This window comes from Meleagris gallopavo, chromosome 11 (assembly GCF_905368555.1).
Source record: "Meleagris gallopavo chromosome 11, MGAL_WU_HG_1.1, whole genome shotgun sequence".
NCBI lineage: Eukaryota > Metazoa > Chordata > Aves > Galliformes > Phasianidae > Meleagris > Meleagris gallopavo.
Window position 1 is genome coordinate 3,434,466 of NC_139414.1, and position 24,601 is coordinate 3,459,066.

The following is a 24,601-nucleotide window of genomic DNA, read 5'->3' on the forward strand; positions in this document are numbered from 1 at the left end:
TGCCTGCCTGAACTGCCAGAATTATTGCTGAAAACGTTGTGCCTCTGCCTAGCATACATAAGTGCATGCTTTCTGTGGCTATGAAATCTAAGTAGGGGCAGGTGTGATCAGGTGAACGCTGCTTATTCAGTGTGCCTAGGCAACAGCAAAACGCATTATTCAATATTTTATTAGGGAGAATTAATATTTCTTTAAAGGTCTGCTAATGATTTAACAATATTATTGTTATGTTAAGGTTGGGGGAATTAGAGAAAGAGTACTTGTGTTAATATGTCAACACATTAAAAACGCAGCTCCATTTAAGCAGACACTTAGGTTAATGTGTTACATATTAAAAAGTCCAATTTCCTTTGCTGGCTACAAATCACGGCCTAGATTATTGACGTGAATGATTTGCAGTGTACTGTTTTACTTTTTCTTCTTGGCGTTTGTACGTTCCGCTTGGTTTATAATGATTGGAGCTCTGGCCCCATAAAGTTCCTCTACCCTGAAAATATTAAGCCCGTTTTAGAATAAACAGTAAGAGAGAAGAAAACATTGCATGCTGCCATGCTCTGACATGGGAATGCACGACTGTCTGAAATGCTGTGCTTGGGAGGGCAGCCCTGAAGGAAAGCCCCACAGAGCCCTGTGGGTGGGATATGGCCACTTGAGGTGGGATGGGAGTGGTGCAGGCTGCTGGAGGTGAAGCCAAGCCATTAAGCGAGTGCAAAGTGGAGCACTAGAAAAGCAATGGGCTCTGGAGGACAAGCCGTGCATACATGTAAGGTTTGCAGATTGCTAACTGTAGAGTGAGTTTTGCAGTGATTGCCCTCCCAAAGCCCCAGCCAGAGGGCCAGCACACCGTGCCTATTGCCATGGGTGATGGGACAGCCCACGTATCTGACGTCCTTCATGTCCTTCTCCCTTGCTTTAGGCTAAAGCAAGGTGACTCAGGAGACTCCTTAGAGTCACTCTGAAAATGTGAGCCTGTAAGTGTGACTCTGGCAGGCAAAAAAGGAAAAATCTCCACTTGTCTGAAAGAAATTTATGACAATGTATGGGTGAAGCAGCATGATGCAGGGCAAGAGTGAGGAGCAGTGAGCCCTGCAGCTATAATGCCTGTGCCTTGTAGGGCTCCCATGGTACAAATGCTGTTTCTGCTGTTTATTTTTCGTCTGGAAACTCATATAATGAGGCTGAAAACTACTGCTTCGGCAGCTCGTCTCAGGTAGGGGTGGTATTTAAAGGTTTCAGCTTAGGGAGTCCCTCCTGTTTCTGGGAGAAAAGCTGGGCAGCAACTTATGGCCTGAGGAACTTCTGGGGACATTTCTGGATTCCAGCCCAGGTGGAAAAGCATGCTAAGCAACCTTCTCTGCGGTGGTCCCGCATCACACCCATCACCCATCCTCCAGGAGCCACGGAAGATTCAAGGGGAACTCTGAAATCTAGGTTGCCTTTAAAGTTTTCTGGTGAGCAGGAGATGTTTATCTGCCTGGCTGAGCTGTGGTTCAAAGACCCGATAGCTGTGTGTACGGTGCAGAGACGAATTCAGTATACATTTCTGAATTGACTTTTTTATACACCCGTCATCTATAAACCCTCAAAGTCACTCGTGTCAGAATCAAAACTAGCTATGGAAATCATTACATCTACAGTCAGTAATTGATAACATGCATTTCAAATGCGGAAATGAATTAGCTTTCAGTTTATGGGGGGATTTCAGGCTGGATCCAATTTCATTAGGCAAGAAATTCAAATAATGAACGAATAGCCTTTATTGTTTTGCTTTTAAAAGGGAATTATTTGCTATCTTTTAGCCTCTTTCCAAAATGATCTTTTTGTTGTCTACAAAGTTTAACGAGCTCAAAAGTAATCTTCTGGTTCAGTAGGATGCAAACTTCCCACTTCCTACATCTTTTACCTCTCTGGAGCCCGGGGCTTTCAGATCAGCTTTGCTCTTAGGCAGCAGACACAGGATGTTTTGCACCTCCATCGTTAGCAATTAAGCTTCCCTGCCAATTCCACAGCATCCTGAAGCCCATGCTCAAAGAGCTGAGAGCCTCTCTGACACCCACACATGGACACCTATCTCACCAAACCTCCAAGGATAAGGAACAGGGAAGGGAGCAGCCTGGGGTGAGTTGCAAGCTTCAGATTTGTTCTCCCCTCTCCTCCCATCCCAACCCAAGCTGGGGCAGTGGGAGGTGGGCTGGGACGGAGCACATCTCAGTGAGCAGAGAATGTGAAACAGTTGTTGTTGCTGCTGCTCGGGCCAGTTGAAATATTTCATCTTGGATTTGAACAGTTAAGTGAAAAAATAAGTAAATAAAGACAACCCCACCCAGCTTCGTTTTGTTTTATTTTAGCTGCAGAATTATGCAGGTTTGATCGTAGGTAATGCAGCTGCCAATCTCGGTGTGTCACAGTGCAGCACTTTTACAATTTGTTTTGTCTCTTGAGAGAAAAAAAAGACACAGGCCAGAAAAGAAGCAAACTATCGGCCTCTTTTGCAAAAGAAGTTTTATTTTTGACCAAAATTTGAGAAAACCGCATATTATTTCAGATATTCCCCAAATCTTCAAGTTTTACCCACCAACACAGAGACATTTCTGAATTTCAAGACTCTGTAAGACACAGTACTCTATAAAATGCATCTCCCTTTCCATCCTGCTCTACTATGTGCCCCAGAATGAAAGGCAGCAGCATCGGGCTCTTGAGCAGGGCGTCTTGAACCAATATACTCATGGAGGCTTCCCAAATTCCTCCTTAAGACTTCTCTGATCTTTTCATAGCCTGGCAGAGATGTCTCTGCTGCTTGCTAGGATGTCTGTCCTGATACCTCACCCGAATCAGCAGCATGCACGTTTCCCTCTCCTATCCTCCATGGACCTCCTGAACAAAACATTCTCTTTGCTGTTACTAAATATATATTCCCATCCGCTGGTGTGTTTTCCCTTCAGCGCTCTCTTCTGTGTATTAAGCAGCCCTAGTCCTCTCAGTCTTTCCTTCCAGGCTGTATTTTCTCCATCTCTAACAACTCCTGCTGCCTCCCCCTGGTCTCCTTCATCCCACCTCTGCAGTGAAGCAGTGCAGGACAGTGCCTGCTGTCTGCGTCCCCATCACATTTTCTTCTATTTCTATTTTTCAGAGCTTTTCATTACATTATCAGCACCAACTTGAACTTAAACCCTCTCCTCCTGTGCACCCACAGTTCCTTACTATTGCAGAACAAACCACATGGTTTGGAAGACCATCTTCACTCCATCCTCTGGAACATGAGCAGAAATGCTCAGCAGAATTATCTGCCAGACCAGCTCTTGCAAAACCTCATATTTAGGCTCCCTGAACCATTTCTTGGATGAAAGAGAATGACTTCTTTTACTCCCGAGTGCCTGACTTGCAGAGGGACTTGGTAGGGCACCCAACCATCTAACCTCAGCCATCTTCAGGGTGAAGCAGCGTTTAGGGCTGCTTTAGGGACAGCGAGACCCCTTGACTTGGTGCAAGCCTATCAGAGATGTCTTCAGTAAGTGGGAAAAGCTGAGTGCTGATAGAGCTGACAGCCTTTTGATGCGTCCCAAGCTGGTGGCAGTCTGGAGGCAGAGAAGGATGCTGTACTGGAGCTCAGTGCAGCCCGGTATGCAAAGACCACATGGCAGCAAAGAGAATTTATTTTGTTCTTCAACTATCTTTAATGAGATTTATTTAAAAAAATGTATAAACTCAACAAACATCAATCTGAAATTCATAAAATTTATAGGAGAAGAAAAGAAAAAAAAGAAAAAAAAATCCCACAGCTCCTCTATTGTTTGCTCTGGGCAACATCCCAAACTCACACCGAACTGCAAGAGTGATCATAGCTGGCCTGAAAACACTGAGGCTATTAGAGAAATTGAATCCAGACCTTTAAAAAAAAATCATTTAGAATTACAGAGGAGCCCATATGGTTAAAGAATATTAAAGTCACAGAGTGAAGTACTCAGAACCTAGGAAGTCTGAGATTTTTTGCTTGCAAATGTGTTCCCAACCAGAGTGGCAAAAAGCAGAACTCAGACATAAGAGCCACTCCTTGCTCCATTTCCAGTATCAATTCATGAGTATTTCTCAATGGAAGCAAATAAGGCTCTATAGTTTTCTTTAGCCTGTCTCAGGTGAAATGGCAGGTTTTTACCCTCCCTTGCCCTGTGATGCAGAGGGACGTTGTGGTTGCTGGATCCACGGGCATCACATGCCAGGACCTTGCTGTGTTGTGACGGCTAGGCGGCTGCAAAGCGAAGTTATTTTGGCTCTCCTGTGTTTAGCAGGGTGGAAGGTTTTTTAGCAATTCTAATTGAAGAAGGTCCAAAAACATCAAAAGCCCTCTTTGGTTGCTGCAAACCCCCTCGGGGTCGTCCCGGTATGCCAAAATCAATAGTACCCACGCTGTATTGATTCTGAAATTTGAGATTAAAGCCGATCGTTTTCTACTGCCGGTTGCCATCTAGAAAACCAAAGTAGGAATGGAAAATTCTCGCTGAAAGAAAGAAAAGCAAAACAAGAAGAAAAGGAATTGAGTTATGTTCCTTTATACAAAATAATCAGCTTTAACCAAGATGGGATTTAGGTCTTCACGCACTGAGAGCAAACAGGACTGTTTCATTATCACCCAGCCAATGATTTTGGAATGAAGGATTAACAACATCTTAAACACATGCTTCCAATGAACTTCCAAAAATATAGGTTATTTTTCTCTACCAGAGATTAGAAGGATGTACAGTAATTAGTTCTGAAATATTTTGGCTGGATTATTGTGCACCGCTGTACGAGGGATGTGTAACTATCTCTCACTAGTCTGGATAATACGTTCCGTTTTGTACTACAAATTCACTTACATTGTCTGTGGATTTTCAAAGAGTATAAATAGAACAAAATCTCAATTTTCATTTGCTGGGAGTTTGTCAGAGCATATCCTTCTGAGAAAAAGAAAGGCAACTTCTGGTTTTCAGGCGGAAGACTGTAACATTTCAGAGCTATGGCCTACATTTTCTGAAATGGCTCCCAGCCTTCCATGTGAAGTTCTGAGGTTTTCGGCTTTGATCAAGCCTGGAGGATATAAATGGTTTTCTTGCTGAAGCCCTCAGGAAGCACGACAACTTGAAATACATTGGTTATTTGCCTGCACTTTGGCTTTTGCATGAAGGTGTCCTTGGGTGCATTTATGAAGCAGCTGGACATCTAAACAGCTTGATAGAGACACACAGCATGAGGTGGGGACATTCAACACCTCTCAAGAGCAACAAATGGTTCCTGAACGTTGCTGTTTAGGTACCTGTGTTGGAGACCAAGTCTGGCATGAAGACCTGTTGGATCAGTAGCTCCTGATCAACGTTTCTTTCTTCGGGATATGTAGTTTCAGTAGAAGAGCAATGACACAGGTGAGAGGTTATCCACCTCCTGGCAGCAATGGCTTATTGGAGCTCTGTACCAAACTGTGACAAGCTCCAAGTGGAAATCTCACCCGAGGCTCAGGGAAGGCTGTAAATCTCCCTAACAGTCAACAGGCATGCTCTTGATGGAGGGGAGCCCTCCTCCAGCGATGCTCCCATCTTGCCTGGATTGAGCCTTCCAATTCTCATCCGTGCATTGAACCCATTCCCTTACTGGAAGGGCTTTGTTTTCAGTTAGTTATGAGACCTGCCCATCACAATGCCAAGCTCTCCTCCACTCAAGACCACCAAATCCCCCTTGGCTGGATGAAACCCTGCCCAAACATTCTGGCTCTCTTTACGAATGAGATCACCAGATTTACCCTCCAGGAAAAGCTGTTATTTCACATCTAATTTACAATGACTCTCTGTTTTGTCCTCAGAGAGCATGTGTTTCCAGAAACAAAGTCTTCATCTGCCAGATGCCAATGCTAGGAATTCTTGTGCGTGATAGCCACTCTGATACTGCCAGTCCCATATTTTGCATCACTCCAGCATCAGCTGCTGTCGGTCTCAGCTCTAGAAAATGTATGGAATATTTACAGCAGCATCCCTTTTATTTTCCGGGTCAACCAATCTTTCGGATTTGGCAACCTTAAATAAAGATGAAAGCAAAGTATCTTTCTCACGTAGCGCAGTGGAATTTACAGTCCAAATGAACTGATTTCAAGGAGCAAAAGAAGGGGGCTTTCAAGGTCTTATCTGTTACTTTTCTGCTTTCTACTGTCTTGAGAAAAAAATGTAATATTTATAACAAGGAAAACTGTGTACAGTTAGACTGACATTTGGAGCCAACCTTCTTAGTTCTAAATATTCATGAAGCAAGTTGACTGCAAGCATCTCAACAGCGAGGAACACATTCCTTGAATGCATTTTCCACATAATTCTCTCTTTGCATTTATTACATTTCCTGTATTTTTGTTGCTTTAAATGTCTTCTCTTCATTACATGGCTTTTGAGATACAGAGATGTGTAAAATTGGCAATCTGCTGTAACGAAACACAGCACACGCTTATTCTGCACTTGGTCCTCTGCATCCCACTGCTCCGGCTGGCAGCGTGCCGACTGATGGGAAGGGGAGGCAGGCAGAAGAACTTCTCCAACCCATAAGCTCACAAAATGAGGGACGGTTCCCCCATATTATTTACTTTTACGTGGCCATGCTCCCACCCGCACCCATAGCTTGGGCAGATGTTGCTTCCCTCCTGCATTGACATTGCTGCCCTCCCCAAATCTTTATTTGCTGTTATTTCCCCTGAAGTGACACGACAGCTGAAATGAAAGAGCACTGGGGCCTGAAGCAGGAACATTACGCTCTCTGTGTTGTCCTTTTTGCCTTTCCTAATAGCCCTGCCCCCATATCCCTGTTGCCCCCATATCCCTGTTGTGCCCACGGCTGCCTGCCGTGCTGCCAGTCTCCAACTGCCTGCGACCACTCCAAGATCTCATTTAGGAGGTAACAACCAATTTAGTTCCTTTCACACTGAACGTGGGGCCAAGTTGCTTTCCCCCCGTATGCCTCACTTTGCTTGCAGCAGCACCGAATGCCCACTATCATCTTACCACTGTAACTCAGCCCTGGATGCTCTTTTCCTGGCCTGGCTGCAGCTCCTTGCTGTTGGCTGTGGATGTGATGAAGCCAAATTCACACACCTCTGGACGTGCCTTGTCATTGCACGGTGACACATCCCATGTTGCTCCATTCATGCTACCATGAGGCTATGAGAGCAAGTTCGGGAACCCCATTCCTTAGACCATTTCATTTACCCAAGGGTGCCAACTCTTCCCTCAACCCTATTTCCCACCAGTGAACTCAAAGGCCAGCCCCAGCAGTCTGTTTTTCCCTGTTTTGCCCATCTCTCTGGTGCTCGGGTGGAATGAGGAGCATTTGGCAGCAGCTTGGGCCCAAGGCTTCTGGAGACATGTTGCTTGCGAACAAAGAACAAAATAATCTGTTTCTCTTTTTCCCTTTTCCTTGATTGCCCCTGCTCGTCTCCGCAGGCTTCCTGTCTCTGCTGTGTTTGGAAAGCTCCCTGGTTTCAGTTTTCATGCTTGCACCACGCCTGTCCCATCTGTCTTAGGGTTTTGCGTTTACCCTGGCAGGGTATACGCTCTTCTCCATCTCCCATACCTGGAACAGCCTCTGCTTTTTACTTCTCTCCTTTTAGAGCCTCCTTGCAAGCCCAGCTTCAGTCCAAGCCAGAACAAAAACAGCCAAAGACCTCAAAACCCTCCACAAACACACTATTTCTGCCCACCCATTACCATTGCTCCCAGATTTATTTATTTTTTCAATATTGAGGCTGGTTTATATGTACATATATTTGATCTCAGATGGATTATTGGAGCCAAAAAAGAGTAAATAATGCAGCGCTGAATTACAAAAATGAATACCTTAAGATGAAACCTGCCTTAGCAGAGCCCTATGAGAATCACCGCTCCATAATGCGGCTGGCTGTGATTTATGACCTTCTGATAAAGATACCCTGATGGAGAAAAGATGCGGTTATAGGTAGGCAGGAGAGATGTTGCATAGTTTATTGGTTTTGAACTTTTATTTTGGTACTAGAAGCATGAACATAAAAGGCTATTTATCAGAGCCAGACAGAGAAAGAATTTGTTTTCTGATGATTTTAACACATTACCACAAAATATTGCTGAAAAAGTTTGGTTTTCCAGCAAAACATTTCAGACCAACTTGCAGGTACGCTTTCTTCCAAAATATTAATATTTTCCCTTATTTATTCTGACTCTGACAATAAGTATGGCTGCAAAAATGCAATTTTTATTCTTGATGTATAGAACTACGTATCAATACTTTTGGAAGATGAAGACGCTGGGGCCTTTAGGCCTCCATGTGATAAATTGAGACTGTCTAAGGGGAGATAATTACCAAACAGCCGCAATTATCATTGTTGCTCATTGAAAATCTTGGGTAATTTGCATGCAAGACTGCCAGGTTTGGTTTCAAGAAGGTGAACAAGCTGGATTGACAAATTTGTTAAATCTGCTGGAGAAGCACAGTTTAAAATAATAACAATAATTAGTAGTAATATAATTGATCTATTTTGTTCTGTGCATGACAGGAATTCACTTTGAATTGAACCAGCAAATTAAAGCAACATTTAGCATACCAAACAATATTGCTCGTGAAAACATCTATTTATATCTGCCAATAATTGTTATCCAACTCTGAAATATGCAGTGGATTGTAGAGTAACCTTGCAGCGCATCGGAGGAAGGATATTTCAATCGCTGAAGAATAGCTGAAGTTTTCCAACTGAAGAGACTGTACCTAAAACATAGAGTTTGCTTTGAAGCCAGCTGCTGAACTGCTTGTACTGTAAATGCTCTTATTATTTGCGTAAGAGAGGTTAAATGAAATCCAGCTAGATGGACAAATTCATTTTCTCATGGATGTTTTCTCTTCCAAAATTAAATAAACCAGACCTGGAGGTTTCTGAGGAGGGGAAGGATTGCTAACCATGCCAGCTTGAGGGAGAATAGCCTGAAAATGAAGATAGGGGAAGTTGCGGCATGATGCTGGGAACATAAGCGAGACTAATCCTTTTGTTCTTACCTCGCAGAGGTACCAACCAGCTCCCCTGACCAGCTGTGTTGAGACTCCTATGACTTTGCTATGTCATTCAGACCTGAATTATAATATCCCAACAAAACCAGAGGTGATCTTTGGAAAAGAGATACATAGTCAAGGCTGGATAGAATCATAGAATGGTTCGGGTTGGAAGGGACCTTCAAGATAGTCTAATTCCAGCCCCTCAATAAGGAAGCAATGGTTAAGGAATGAATAAATAAGGAAGACTGAGGAGGTCTCGAGAAGATGTGCTCAGGGCAAGATTTGTCCCATGTCTGAAGAAGTCCTCTTGGCTTTTCTTCCTGGTGATGCTCAGCTTGGGCCCTGCTGGCTTCTGAGGGCAGTACAGAAGGTTAGCACACGAGCTTTCCAAGCTCTGCCCAAACCACGTTGACTCAGATGGAGTATTTTCCCCTCACTTTTAAAGAAATCCCATTACCTTCCTTGGTCTGAGGCCAGCGTGCCCAGCTGGAGCTGTGCTGTGAGCAGCACTACCAGCTGCAACAGCCCCAGAGACGCAGTCCCACAGGACCTCTCCCCAGGTTCTGCCCTGTCCACACAGGGTGTTCTGTTGCAGCCAGTTTTATTTGAATTTAGCTCCTGCTGGTACTGCGCAGTCCTGTCCCTTCCCTTATCTTACCCCCCAGTGCCCATGGTCAGGACAGTAGGTCAGAAGGTACAGCATAGATAAACATTGAGTGCTCCTTTGTGAAATACAGACAAGCTGGGATTTGTTATCTTCTTTTTGCAGCATCTGCCTACAAATCCCGCTGCAATATTCTGCACCTCGGTGCTCACACAGGGCAGCTCTGCCACGCGTGTCAATGGGCAGCATGTGCCCATCCCACTCTGGTAGGCAGGGGGACCTGTTTTGGATAGAGACAAGCTCTTTGCACCCAGGTTTGATATACCTGTACATCAACATGCGATGGCAATGCAGGAGCATTGGGTAGGATGTGGAGCAGGCAGCTGCAGAATCAAGAGAATTCCTAAAGAATTCCTACTGCTCTCTTCAGCCTTTGCTCTGTCCACCTGGCTAAGCCATTCACAATCAGCCCAGAACCACAGACTTTGCTTCTGGAACATTTTGAACACACCTCTAGCAAAGAGCTATGAAAACGTGGTGCCTCTCATCCAATTGTATATTGACAGGACTTGCTGCTTCGCACTCCGGGGCATTGTGTAGAGCCAGGCTGATGACACAAGCTGGATCAATCATGCAGTAGATCAAACCTTGGGCAGGAAGTCACTGAGACACCTAGAGTAGGAAAGACCTCTTTTCCCCTCTGCTTTCTTTTTCAAAAAAAAAAAAAAAAAAAAAAAAAAAAAAAAATCAGGCTTGCCTTGTGCTTTCCTTCAAGTCAACAAAAGAAGATGTCCAGCACCAATGGCGTCTTGGATCCAGCTGTTAGAGAGACTGGGGTGCCCACAAAGGTCTAACAGATGATGAACAACAGTGACTAAAACCAAGGAGTACAATGGACAACCTCCTTGTCCGTAGGGAAAACTAAGACCCAAAGTCCCTCCAGGTCACAGACTGCTGTCCTGGTGCCATCACACGTGGCTTACATGTCAGTGGTGTGAGCACCTCCAGATCTTCTCCATCTTGGAGAAGAGTCAACAAAGTCAACGTTGCTCAGAGAAGTAATACAGCCAAATGGGACAGTGCTTTGGTTTGTGAGGCTTGTTTACTCCTATTTTAGGAAAAAATGACTTGAGTCAGACTCTTCTGACACTCAGTCCCAAGGCATCCCAGCCCCATGGGTTAGGAAAAGTTGTTCCTGACTCCTAGACCTGATTTCTGTCTTGTGCTGAGGCAAACACGTGTGCCTGACAAGTCAGAATCCATCAGTTAAATGACCAGTGGCTCCTAGAGCCCATTGGGCTCTTCCTTCAGATTTCCCTGGTGAGATTTTGAAGGCTCCAGCTATTGCACAGGCAGAAATATCCTCCTCATGAGAGAGAAACGCCTGGCTCAAGCAGTCAGGACAGTGCCCAAGGGCAAGCTTGAAAGGTACTGACAGATCTCCATGGTGCAAGTCATGTTTCACCTGGCTCTGTGCTCCAATTTAATAAGTTGCTTGGTTTCCCAGGGACTAATATTAACTGAACAAACTATTTAATTTTGCTGATTAATTAACACAGGAAAAAAGATCTGACCTTGCTGTGGAGGTAATAGTGTTCCTCCTGTGCCCTCACAAGAGGATGGTTTAATTTGGTGACTCCAGAGCAGCTCAATCATCACTGGATTCTGAATGCAATGGTGAAATTCTCTTTCTTAAGAGGAACATGGATAACCCTGGGTAAGCAGAACACACAGAAAAGGGATTATCTGCTTTATACAATCAGTAGATCAAGAGATAACAACAGCACAAAGCCATCTTGAAGTACATGTCTGACTCCATGTACATTAGCCATCCATGTGCCAAGAAATTGGGATCAGAAGCACTAGTCTGTCAAAATGGAGAGTTAAAAGAAAAGCAGAGAAAACTTTGCCTTTTGTTCTGAGGTGATAAGAGCAAAGCAGGCGGGACAAGGGATATTGCATTTTTGAAATTATGTGAGGCTGTGGAAGGGCACAGAGTCTGCTCTGCTGTGTTTTAGGACCCCACCCAAAGGCCTTGAGCAGATTTATGACCCACCGACCTGTCACGGGTGTTTTGCTAACTTGAGATGCCTGCAGATAAGCACAGGAATGAAGGCTGCTTCTTAGCTTTGAATTGGGTCTTAGTCATGAGCTAGAGGGCTGCCAGCACCTTCTCCTGATTTCTTTGGAGTTGGCACTATACTTGGTGGCACCTTTGCCCCCAGCAGGACTGGCAGCGGTCCATCTCCACAGGTTCCTTCTTTTCTCACTTCTTCTAAACTCATTTACCCTTGCAAACTCCTGCCCTGATGTCCAATAGCCATCCACAATTTCACCTTATTATTCCTGGCTGAGATTCAATGACTTCTTCAGGACAGCACCAAGAAGGCTGAGATGCTGTAATGCTATAATGGGATGACAGTAGCAGGGTGGCAAAGTCTTTGGCTACAGCAAATGAGAATGAGCCCAAATACAGCAGCCACAGATGAAGAAATAAATGAAAACAGCTGCTTACCTTCCCAAGACCTCAAGTAGGCAGGAACCTCCAGCCAGAGATACCCTCACCTCCGCTGCCAACCCTTAAATGAGGTCTGGGAAGGGCTGGATCCTGGCTCCATCCCTTCCAATCCCTCAGGTACATTGCATGCACCTGAGCTCCTCTGGGTTGGCCCTGCCTTCCACCAGGTGCTCAATCACTGCTTCAGGCTGTGACTTAGCATTTCCATTACAGTTGCCAACACCCTCCTCACCAGCCCAGGTCACTCTCCCCTATTCTGTTATGATACTGGATAGAATAGGGTGGGGACACACAATACTGGATGTGTTTTCAGTGTGTGGTCTGATGGTACAACTCCCTCACCGTCCCTCCAACCCTGCTATGATCTCCTTGTAATAAATTCTGCACTAAAGCTGGTTGAAAACATTTCAGATGAATGCTGTGGTTTTTTTTTTTACCCATGGGAAAATGCAGTCGGACTGAAATCAAAACATTTTGAAGCGAACATGTTGATTTTGACTGGGTAGTATCAAAACAGATTGTTTCAACTTTCTCCTTTTGTTTTGACAGTTTCGAAGTGTTTCGTTTCCATGAGGTAAAAACATTCGGGTTTGAATTTATCTTAGTTTTGTTTTGACTTTCGCTCCTCTGGAGAACAATGTAGTTTTCCGTAAAAAGCCTGAATAAAAACTCCTGTAAGCTCCAAAACATTGTGCTGGAAACGTTTCAGCACTTCTGGAGCACCCAAGGCAGTGCTGCAGCCTTCCTCCTCTGGCTGGTTCCAACCCATTGCAGTCACCAAAGAAGAGAAGCACAACGCAGCCAGACCAAGGTGAGATGGCATCCAGCAGAAGACTCAAGCAAACCGTAAGGGCAAGGCAGCACATCTTCCTTCAGAAGATGGAAACAGATGAAGTGATGGCTCCCCTTCCTCGACCTACCTGTTGCACAAGCTGCTGATTCATTTCCCTGTGATGCTCATTATGGTTCTATAAAGCATAGAAAAAAAGTCAGTAGGTAGCATGGAAAGCCCCAAGCATTAGAAGATTTGATTCCCTGAGTGCATTTTCAGTCCTGCTTCCCAGCCAATGGGGAGGGAGGACGTTTTCCTCCTGAGTGCAGCCATGATTTAATTAAAAAATTAGGTTTACTTCCAAAGTGGTTTACCATCTTCATCTTAGCCATGTCTGAACATGCTGGATTGCTCTGGGAGAGGTGGTGAGGACTGAGTGACCTGCCAGCTCCATTTCAGCTCTGCTGTCAGCAGGGCTCTGCTCGTGCGCCTTGCTGTCTCCTCTATTGTTGACGTTTACAGCAGTTTTAGTATTTTGGAAATTCCTTCTAGCAGCTTTGGTTAAATATGTCCAAGAAGTTAACAGGTTCCTGGGGGAAAGAAAAATCCCATCAGCTTTGCTTCTCCAAAACTCAAACAGGGGTCCGTAAGGGGAGAGAGGAGGTCTGCTGGGTGCTGGTGGGGAGGTGCCCCAAACTGTAATGCAGTGGCTGACAGAGGGCAGCAGGGAAGACGGGAACCCCAAAAGATTGCATAGGGCCCCTGATCACAAGCACAAAGATTTCACACATCCAGCTTCTTCCCAGAGACCTCTGAGCACCTGGAGGTTTGCCCATGGATCATTTAATAGGTCCAATCCAGCACCTTATCCTACACGGCTGAGATCAATGGGTCAGATGGTGTAGAAATGTTTTATGAATACATTAAGAGGGTGATATCAGCTGGAGTCTATTAAAACAAGCCGATATCCTGGCCTAATAACTTCTCCACGTTGTGATTAGAAGCCAGGTCTCTGCGTGCAGCTTGGAGCTGACCCTGTGGCCACCCCTCCGCCACCCACTGTGGGACCTGGCGTCCCTAAGAGCGAAGCACCTCAGAGCAATTGCAGTGCAAAACCACATCACCATGTTGGAAAAGCTGAAATAAGAGAGGGAGAGAGCAAAAGAGCGGGGCAAGGGGCAGGGTGGGAAATCGATGCCTCACTGAGCTTTCGTTCTGGTCTGATGAGAGCAGGAGCCCCCACAAGTTTGTAAACACCTTTACTTGTAGTTTTCAGTTTGACTTTGTTCAAACTGGAGGGTATGAATGCGTTCCTGTCGCTAGCTGCTGATTCTGCTACTTCTCCAAAAAGAAATGGCTTCGCCTTTTCTCATGCGTGCCTCATAAAATAGGGATTAAGAGCATTTTTTTTAAAACATAGTTTTTGTAATAGTGCAGCCACAAACCCCTTCAATCAGCAAACTTTAGCACGACTTGACAGACTAAACTGCCATTCCTTAACCCACAGGACAAGAAGTGCCATTTGCACACGGTTGAGTGGCGAGCAGGAGAGATTCATGTCGCTCGCTAATTGCCTCTGGCTCTGCGCCATCGCACAAACACTGCGGCACCCGCTGCACTTCTGCTCCCGATTCCATCTCTGCAAATGTCTTTTGCTGTATTTCAATGACTCGGGGGTGCTGGATTTCTGTGAAAAAGGTGGGTAAGGAAAGGACAAGTGGAGATGGCTGGAAGGGTACAGGGAGGAAACGTTCTTCAGCAGAGAGCACAACGGAGAGCTTGTGGTGCACAGCTTGGGCTCCTCTGGGTTCACACTGAAAGTGGGGAATGTCCACATCCACATGCAAAATGCTTAGCTTTTAACATAACAGCAATGTGAACATGGAGTTTTAAAGGTCGTCAAGTCCAACTCCTCCGCAATGAATAGGGACACATACAGCTCCATCAGGTGCTCAGAGCCTCGTCCTGCCTGACCTTGGGTGTCTCCAGGGATGGGGCACCCATCACCTCTCTGGGCAACCTCTGCCAATGCCTTACTAGATGTCAATCTCCTCGCCTCACCCGGGGCTCCCAGTCCTATCAGAGTTGCCCACAGAGGTTTGGGAGATAGGAGCCAGAACTTAGGAAGGACACATGCCATGTGTGAGAGGCTTTCAGCATCCAGGGGTGGATACACAAGGTGGACACAAGTCACGCAACCCCCGACAGCTGTGGGAGGGTTGCACCCCAAATTATCCTGGTGCTGAGCTGGGGTCAAGTACGCCTCATTCCCTGCCTCTAACCCCTTGGAATGGGGCTGGAGGCCACAGAAACAACTCCTCCAATTCCTGCCCACACTGAAGAGCATTCCAGAAAAAACAAGGGGAAATGAGCCCTCTGGGCTCAGGGCCAGAATCTGCAGCATATCACATAGACGAGGGTTATGAATGCTAAGGGTGACCCAGAAGACTGAGCAGCCCTCCTGGAAATCACAGGGAGCAGGGTGGGAGCCCACCTGAGCATCTGTCTGTTGGGGAGGAAGGTGAAGATGTCAGTAGCAGTGGGGATGTGGAGAGATATGGAGTGCCAGGCTCCACAGCCTTCACAGGACAATCCTAATGTTTCATGCACTCCTTCACTCTGCAAGTAACTTTCAAAAGGTAATTGAAGGTCTTAGGATGATTCTTCCCGAAGAACTCTGCTGCATTTCCAGTTATCTGCACAATCTCCTTCAGAGCCACATAACAGAAGCTGTAGTCATGATAAACTTAATCTGTTCATTTCTCCAGGGCAGAATCCTGTAAATAAGAGACTCATTTCCCTCTCTTTCTCTTGTTTGTTTTGTCATTCTTGTGGACAGGATGATAGATTTTTATTTCCTGTACCCTTCCGTTTCATTGATGGCCTTTTGCAAAGAAATACTGCTTTCATGGATTTTCTTTGAATAGACTTAATTGAAACGATGGCAAATGTCATGACTTGAAGTGCAGGATATGAAGTATGAATATACTTGCATATATACACTTCTGACAATACAAAATCTATGATTATGTAGCTTGCATTGTGATTGCCTAACATCGGCTCTAAACGCTGATTTCGGTATATTGTGTGCTGTGTACCCTGCAGGCAAAACAGCACATACAGGAGATAAACTAGGAAGAATTAGGATTTGGCAAGTTTATTTAAATCTATGGCGGATCTAATTGGCCACGAATGCTATGAAGATCATGTCAAACTGTCAAACTGAGTGACAAGTTGGGGGAACATTCACGGTGAGAGCAGTAGCACAGGACAGATGAAGCCACAGCAAGAGAGGGTCTGCAGGAAAGACACTCCCTCCCCAGAGCCCTTGTGTGCTGCCGTGGTACCCACTGACCCACTGCCTCCAGCCAGTGCTTCAGCATCACCCAGTTTAGCATCCCAGAAGCAAGAACACACTTTGAGCTGTAGGGCCAGATTGGCATCTTTCAATCTGGGTGCATGGGATGGAAGACAATCTTCTTACTCCCACCCTGGATTGTTTTGGATTTTGTCACATTCAGCTCACAGCTTGCACTCATTCAGGAGGATAGCACAGAAATAGCATCCGGATCCTGCAGCCGGGCTCTGTCTTTCTTATATTTCTGGAGAAAATGAAGTGGGCAGAGAGAGGTGTGCAGTGGCACAGAGGATTAATGAGAGGAGCTGTCAGTCACTTGGCTGGACAGGGAGAGACTTCTCCATCCTGCCAAGGCTCTGGGCTGCCTCCTATCAGAGATGTGTTCCTGGTAATGAGCCTTGCCCAAATTACTAGGGACAGCCTGAATGTATATGACTGCATCTGAGCAAGTCTCCCTCCTACTGTAATAACAAGGGCCGGATAGCTGAGGTTCAGTGAAAGTAGATTTAGAAAAGTGCCAGCTCTTCCTCCAGATTAAGGCATTAAGCCATGTTTTCACGTCTTGGACTAATTATTATTAAATCGAAACATTTTCCTGAACAGTTCAACTCTTTAATAGGCTTCCTTTTGATTTTGAAGGAGGATGTATCTCTCTCTTATGGATTAAGACCTGTAAAATGTTTTGAGTCTCTGCTTTTTTGGTGTTTTTTTTTTTTTTTTAACTGCTTAAGAGAATAATAAGCTTTAATAATAAGCACAGCAGATTCATGCATGAGGGAAAGTAGATTTATCTCTGCAATCAGGTCTCTCAGTGCTGCTTGCTGCATGCAAGGAGCTGTGGGGAGGGAGAAGGACTGGACCTGTGGAGGTAACATTCGCTGAGAGCAAATGTGAAATGATGTGTGTATGTGGGATGCAGCTACACTTTCATGTGACCAATATTCTGCTTTCTCTCCCCCTTAGCAAACTCTCCTTGCCTAAGGGCAAGCCAAGCACACCCATGACATTTCATCCATTGCCACCACGGGGTCCTTCCAGTTACATTTTACCCCAAACAAAAGACAAAACCCTGAATGACTTTTACATAAATTACCATGACAATTTGTAACCCATTCAATGCAGTCTGACCTCTCTGTATTCAGTCACTGCTCCCTCTTCTGTGCCCAGCAATTAGCCCTGCTGTGCCCTGTTTTGGGGGGACAGCTGGCAAGAGCATGGAGAAGCAGTGAGGTGTTCCACCAGTGGTGCTTCCTTGCCTTACCACACAGGGCTTTTGCCACTTGTCCATGACAAAGGACTGGGCTCAGCCCCCTCACCCAGCCAGCATGGCTTGGGCTCACTCAGATTCCCTTTACCTTTGCAGATGCATCCACAAGCACTGGAGTCTTCTGGTGCTGTGGAACAAATATGTTTATCTGAGAGGGAAACCTAATACAAGATAATCACTTAATTTACAGGAACACACAACGGCATTGCTGGCATTGGGAGCACAGCTGCTCCCTCCAGCAGGGGTAACCATCCTTATGGGGGAGGCACAGAGGAGGAGAAGGGCAGATGTAGAGGCTGGGAGATTGCAGGATTGTCAGCAGACACCAGGAGGGAGGAGGAGCCACTATCTATCCTCAAAGAGGGGGTTGAACACTCCTTTAGCAACGCAAGACCCTTGCACAATCACAGTTTGCTCGGCCTCTCCCAAAGCTCTGGGGCTGCTGTGACTCCCTTGCTTTCCACAGCCTGCTTAAGCAAATCATGTCTGGAACTGCAGCAGGGAAAGCTGGTCTCACACAGAGACGGAATGCTGCGTGCAATGTGTTCACAGCATCATACAGTCCCTCAGACTCTGCCATTCATCTGCAGAAGACAGCAAACATTGGCACTGCCAGCTGGCAGAGTGTGCCTGAGGGAAGCAGACACTCCACTCGTCCAACCTGGTGCAGGAAGTCTGAGCACATCAGTGTGCGCAGGCACACTGCTATCCAGCTCTGATGGAGACATGGCCATGGGTAATTCATGGCTAGAAGGACAGCAGCACGTCCTGGCACGGACAGAGCAGTTGGAACACCTGTGATGCTCGAGGTGGAGGAAAACCTGCGTGTCCACAGCCCTTCCTGACCTGTCTCCTGATGTGGCTGCACTTCTCTGGAGCTTGGCAATGTTCCTTCTGCTCTTCCAACCTGTATTACAGCTGAGAAACATAGAATCATAGAACTGAGTTGGAAAGGACCTTTTAAGATCATCAGGCCCAACTTCCCTGCAGTGAGCAGGGACACCTGCATCTCAGTCAGCTGCTCAGAGCACCATCCAGCCTGACCTTGAATTTCTCCTGGAAAGGGGAATCCACCACCTCTCTGGGCATCCTGTTACGGTGCCTCACCACCTTTAATGCAAAAAAACTTCTTTTTTATATCCACTCTAAACCTCTCCTCTTTTAGTTTGAAACCATTTCTCCTTGTCCTACCACAACAGACCCTGGTAAAGACTCTGTCTATTCTTACAGCCCCCCTCTAGATACTGAAAGGCTGCTCTCAGGTCTCCCCAGAGCCTTCTCATCTCTGTGCTGAACAGCCCCAGCTCTCAGCCTGACCTCGTAGGTGAGGTGTTCCATCCCCTGGATGATTTCTGTGGCCCTCCTCTGGATACAGTTCTGTACTGAGGACGCAATGCTCCAAGTGAGGTCTCACCAGTGTAGAGCAGAGGGCAGGATCACTTCTCTAGACCTGCTGACCACGCTTCTTTTGATGCAGCCCAGGATATGTTGGCTCTGTGGCTGCTGGGACACAGTGCTGGCTCATGCCAACCATCAGTACCCCAAGTCCTTCTCAGCAGAGCTATGCTCCATCCTTACATCTCCCAGCTTGTACTGATAATAGAAGTTGCCACCATGCAAGTGCAGACCTCGCACTTGGATTTGCTGAACCTCATGAGGTTCACCTGGGCCCACTGCTCAGCCTGCCCAGGTTTCTCTGAATAGCATCCCATCGCTCAGGTGTGTCAACCACATCACACAGCTTGCTGTCCTCTGCCAACTGCTGAAGGTGCACGCAGTCCCACTCTTGATGGCATTGATGAAGATGTTATAGAGCACTGCACCCAATACTGACCCCTGAGGGACACCACTTGCCTGTGACCCATCCCTCTGGTGGAAGTGAGGGAGAGCTGCTCCAGCAGGCTGGAGGCTTCCAAGAGCAGCCCTGCAAACAAGAAGGACACAAGGAAATACAAGGCTGAGGAGAAGCTGAAAGAAAAACCCTTGTGTTGGAAGGAAGATCTCACCCAGGGCTGCAAGAGCAGCAAATCCAGTTCTTTGCTCCTGGAGCCCATGTGCAGGGAGAGCCTTAGAGTCCGAAGACTGCACAAGTCTGGGCAGATGTTTTATAGTTACGTCAAAAGACACATCTGTGGCAGCAGGGGGACTCCCTGCCAATTTACAAATCCTTGCTCTAAGCCCTGGAGGTGTAGAGTTTCTCAAAGAAGCCATTGTCAGAATTTGTTTAACTGTATTTTTTTTCTAATCTAGTTCTTACTGATCCCTCCTATGAAACAAAAGAACATATAATCTGCTTTTCTATATATCACAGACTGTTAAAGGTCATCTAGATACCTACATCAAGCCAAAATATGAATTATGGCTAGTGTTTTGAACATAAAGATGGAAGATATCTGTTACATACAGGGACAGAAGAGGAGGATATTATCAACATATTTTAGTTTTATGGCAAGGCAGAGAAAAAACCTGAACAAGTACCCTACATAATTTAATGGACCCAACTTTTCACCTCCCTTCATGGAACTCAGTTGAGTTCCTTAATCTTCACATCAGGAACTGGTTTTCCTCCCTGAGAATGACTCAGAGCTGGAGTCAGCTTGTCCTCACCATCAGCTCCAAAGGCTGAAGACATGCACTTTCCAGACTGGGAAGGAGAGGTTAAATGCCAGATGGTGACAGCTCCTAGATCATAGAGTTTATGAAGGCTGAGAAAGCATGGATAATTTATGATTTCATTTTGGAAGAGGAAAGTATAGGCACTGTAACTAGATGCTTCTTGCAAGATGACACAATGGGGCTGGCAAAGCCTCCTCTCACCCCCTGGTGAGGTGCCAATGGCCAGAGGGATTTCTTTGGCCATGAGCCCTGCAGCTCTATCCACCCTACCCCCAACATGACAGAATAGGGCTGTATGGCAGCTACATTTGAACTCTAAGTTGTTGCCTTAGAAAATCAGAAAGCACTGATTTTGGCAGATGGAGTTTCTGAAGAGTCCTTGGGATGGCTTTTCTCTTACACTTTTTCCTAGTACGTTGTTTCCTTGAGGCAGGGAAATCCTGCTGATATCTGCCAACCTTCCTGAACTGCTCTGCAGAGAAGGACAAATTCTTGTGTGGCTAAAATAATTGGTGGGCTTCTTTTCCCAGTTCCTTTTCCCTTTGATTGCAAAGACCTCAGACATTTCTGAGACTGGATTGCTGAGTACTGAGGTGAGAAAGGCCTTCTTGGAGAGAGCAAGCCATGAAACACAACACAGAGCTATTGGGCAGAACAACAGGAAAGAGAAAGGTTATTAAACAGGCAGAAATTCAGGCCAGGTATGGCTCCAGATATTAGCAGGTGGTAGGAATAAAAGTTAATGAATGCAGAGATAAATGTGGTGCCTCCTGATGTATTGAGATGAAAACATGTAGTCTATGTAGTCAAGTAAAGCATTTACATCTGTCTGTTCTCCAGGAACTTTTGGAAAGATAGTTCTGCTTGTGTTTTGTTGAAAGAGAAGCCAGACTGCATAAAAAATCATTAGGAACTGTTTTTTTATTATCATTATTTTTATTATTATCTGTGATTTTTTTCCCTCATGCTAATGATTCCCAGACCTTTCTAAACCAAACAATAATAGCTGGGGGGAGAGCTGAAGGGATCTCTTCCTTTGCCAGTGCTGAGCTACAGAGCATCTAATCACAACCAGGAGATGGGAAGCAAGCCCAGAGCCCTTCAATGTCCTGTTCCTGGGAAGAGAGAAAGAGAGAGAATGGAAGGGAGGGAGGAAGGGAGGAAGGGAGGAAGGGAGAGATGGAGGGAGGGAGGAAGAGAGGAAGGGAGGGAGAGAGGAAGGGAGGAAGGGAAAGATGGAGAGAGGGAGGGAGAGAGGAAGGGAGGAAGGGAAAGATGAGAGAGGGAGGGAGAGAGGAAGGGAGGAAGGGAAAGATGGAGAGAGGGAGGGAGAGAGGAAGGGAGGAAGGGAAAGATGGAGAGAGGGAGGGAGAGAGGAAGCGAGGGAGGAAGAGATGGGGGAGAGGAGGGAGGGAGGAAGGAAGGAAGGAAGGAAGGAAGGAAGGAAGGAAGGAAGGAAGGAAGGGAGGAAGGAAGGAAGGAAGGAAGGAGGGAAGGAAGGAAGGAAGGAAGGAAGGGAGGAAGGAAGGGAGGAAGGAAGGAAGGAAGGAAGGAAGGAAGGAAGGAAGGAAAGAAGGAAGGAAGGAAGGAAGGGAGGAAGGAAGGAAGGAAGGAAGGAAGGAAGGAAGGGAGGAAGGAAGAAATTAAAACAAAATGTCTAGTGCAGTTTGGGTCTGCCATATCCAAACAGGAACAAAGCTGTGCACACCTATAGGAGCTGCCAGCAGGACCCTTCCCTTTGCATATATAGACTAGCGAGCAGGAAAACCGTGGTGGAGCAGAGCAAAGGCTGTGCAAAGTTTTCTGTAGTAACCTGAGCCCCAAATGTGCTGGTATCCCTGGAAAATCCCCCCCTTCCTATGCAAGAATAACAGGATAACAACAGTGAGCAGAAGCTCATTCAGACAAGCAGCAGGAGACGGCTTCCTCTGTGTGCTGTCTGTGCCAGAAGGTACAGTGACTACTAGCAGTCCGTATGGGCTCAACGGCAGATGGGACAAGAGCAGAAATCAGAGCCATGAGAGGACCTGATGGCCAAGGGAGGGTCAAGAGCAGGTCAAGGAAATGGAAGGCAGCTGATTCAACAGGTTGAGTGACAGCCTTGGGGGGGAAACAAGCACTTAAGAATACCAGATTGGATCCTCTGTTAGTGATGTCCAACATCTCAGGGCTCATTTGGAGCTTGGCACCAAGCGGAGGGGAACGCCTAAGGCATGCACGACTATTTATGCAGCTGGAGAAAAGACAAAATCCTCCATTTACTGCACCTCCGGCTGCTAGGGAGCCAACTGCTCCAGCATCATTTGTGTCCCTGCTTATTGACAGTATATTAACCTCTGAGTGAAACAATAGGCCTGAGCAACTTCACAGTGGCCTCTGCACTATTTGCAGCGACTGCTAAATGCTGCTGCAGATAATGTTATTTATTCAGCACATTGCTAATGTCAGATTACAACCGGACCCCTGTCTGGAAATGGAGAGAACCCCCTGCAAGAGGCTGGCATGAATTCATTACGAATCAGTGCTGCTAGAATAAAGCATTTATTGAGAATGTCTACGCAGTGACCTTCATACGAAACGTATCGCATAACACTTTCTATTAAAATAATCATAAACACAGTGAGCAGTAAACAAAACAATCAAAATGTGTCTTGGAAATAAATGCAGTGAGGGGATGGTGGATGGAAGTGGGATTAAATTTCCATTTAGGTATTACAAATAATGAAGGCCTTTTTTTTTTTTTCCCCTCTCTCTTTTCAAACAATGTTTCCAAAATCAATAACGAGGGGAGGGAAATGGTGTGATTAGTAACGTGGTGAGTAATTGCACCAGTTTGTCAGCGCTCGTGTTCGATGTTAGAGCATCTATTAAGAGAGGAGGCTGTTGGAAGGAGCCCCAGTCAATATTTGTCCATACCACAGAGAAATCCTGCAGTCTGGCTAAATTCTGTATGCTTTTCAATCAGATGCTTCTGCCAACATCTGTCCTCCCCACTGCAATTAGGCCAACAGGCTTCGAGCTGAACTCAGCATGGTGCCAGCTGACACTGGTACCCATGGAGCGAGGTGATGCTCGACTGTGGTGTGTGTCATGGGGAAATGGAATGGCACAGCCACATGCCAAGGGGCAGCAGCCAGAGGGAGGGACCCTGGTGAGTTTGTGAGAAAGTATAAAAAGCCTCGCTTTAATTTCCAGATGCAGGTCTCGTGGCTCACTGCACATCAGGCTTTTGTTGAAAGCAAAGAGGTGGGAAGAGTGCTTGGAGCAGAGGACAGTCGCTGCTGTCAGATTATCAGGTTTGCAGGTCTCCTTCACCACCAGAAAACGCCGTGTGGTATCACCAGTGCTCAGCTTTAGGCAAGAAGGCTTTCTAGCTTGAAAGCAGGCCTATGTTCTGCTCGTCCTCGGTTTTCCATGTTCTTCCAAATCATCGATTTTTCCCTCCTGCTCTACAACTGTGCATAGGACTTCACTCACATTGCTGTGCCTGAAGTTGTTCCAATCACTGCTTTGCTCTTTCAAACCCATTGACACTGCCTTTGCTCTGCTTGGATGATGCCCCAACCAGATGGACATCCAGCCCTTGCTGGGAGACCTCCAGAGGCACAGGAAGGGCCTTGGAGTTCAGGTGTCTCCCACCTCATCCCACCAATCTGGTTGCACAGAGGTTTTCGATCTGCTTCCAGCTCAATTCTGGCCCTGCAGTCCCACTTTGCCTTCATTTCGCTCTTCAACATAATCCCTAGAAACACATTCATTTTCTATTTGGTCCTACATAGATTAACTACAATCTCTAGCTACACAAAGTAAGAACAAGGAAGAATTGAGGCTCTAGAGACAGACGCCTGTTAGAGCTTTTAATATAGTTTGCAAGTTCCAGTTCAGTTTGAACTTCTCAATTTTCATTTTCTCTGTACATTCCCTGACCTGTGTCACACCTCTCTTTGATGAGCAGTCATTTTCCTATCCCTTCTGTGGGTTCTCAGCTTACTGCTCATATATTTTTAGAGGTGGTTACTCATCCTGTCATATCCAGGATTTTTGCAGATATATTTTCCCCGTTACTTGTCAGACAGCTTCCAGACTGCCTCCTAACTTTGAGGTCCCCAGTTTTTCCAGCAAGTCGCTTGCTAGTTTCCCCAGATTTACCCCAGTGAATGTGAGGGAGATCTACATTAACTTTTTTCCCCTCCAATTACACATGGTTAGACAACACGGCCGTTTTCCATGACCAATTCATTAGCTGCACCTCAATCTAAAATGGCAACAAACTGTTGAATTGGAGCCCATCCAAAGAAACCTTCTTGTCTTATCCATAAATGTTCATCCAGGCCTTCAGCATCTTCTCCGTTCCTTACTCCTCATCTGCTGCCACTCTACTCTCTCTTGACCTCATCTGCAATAAAAATGCTAATTGTATGATCTCATCTCAGGGTTTTCTC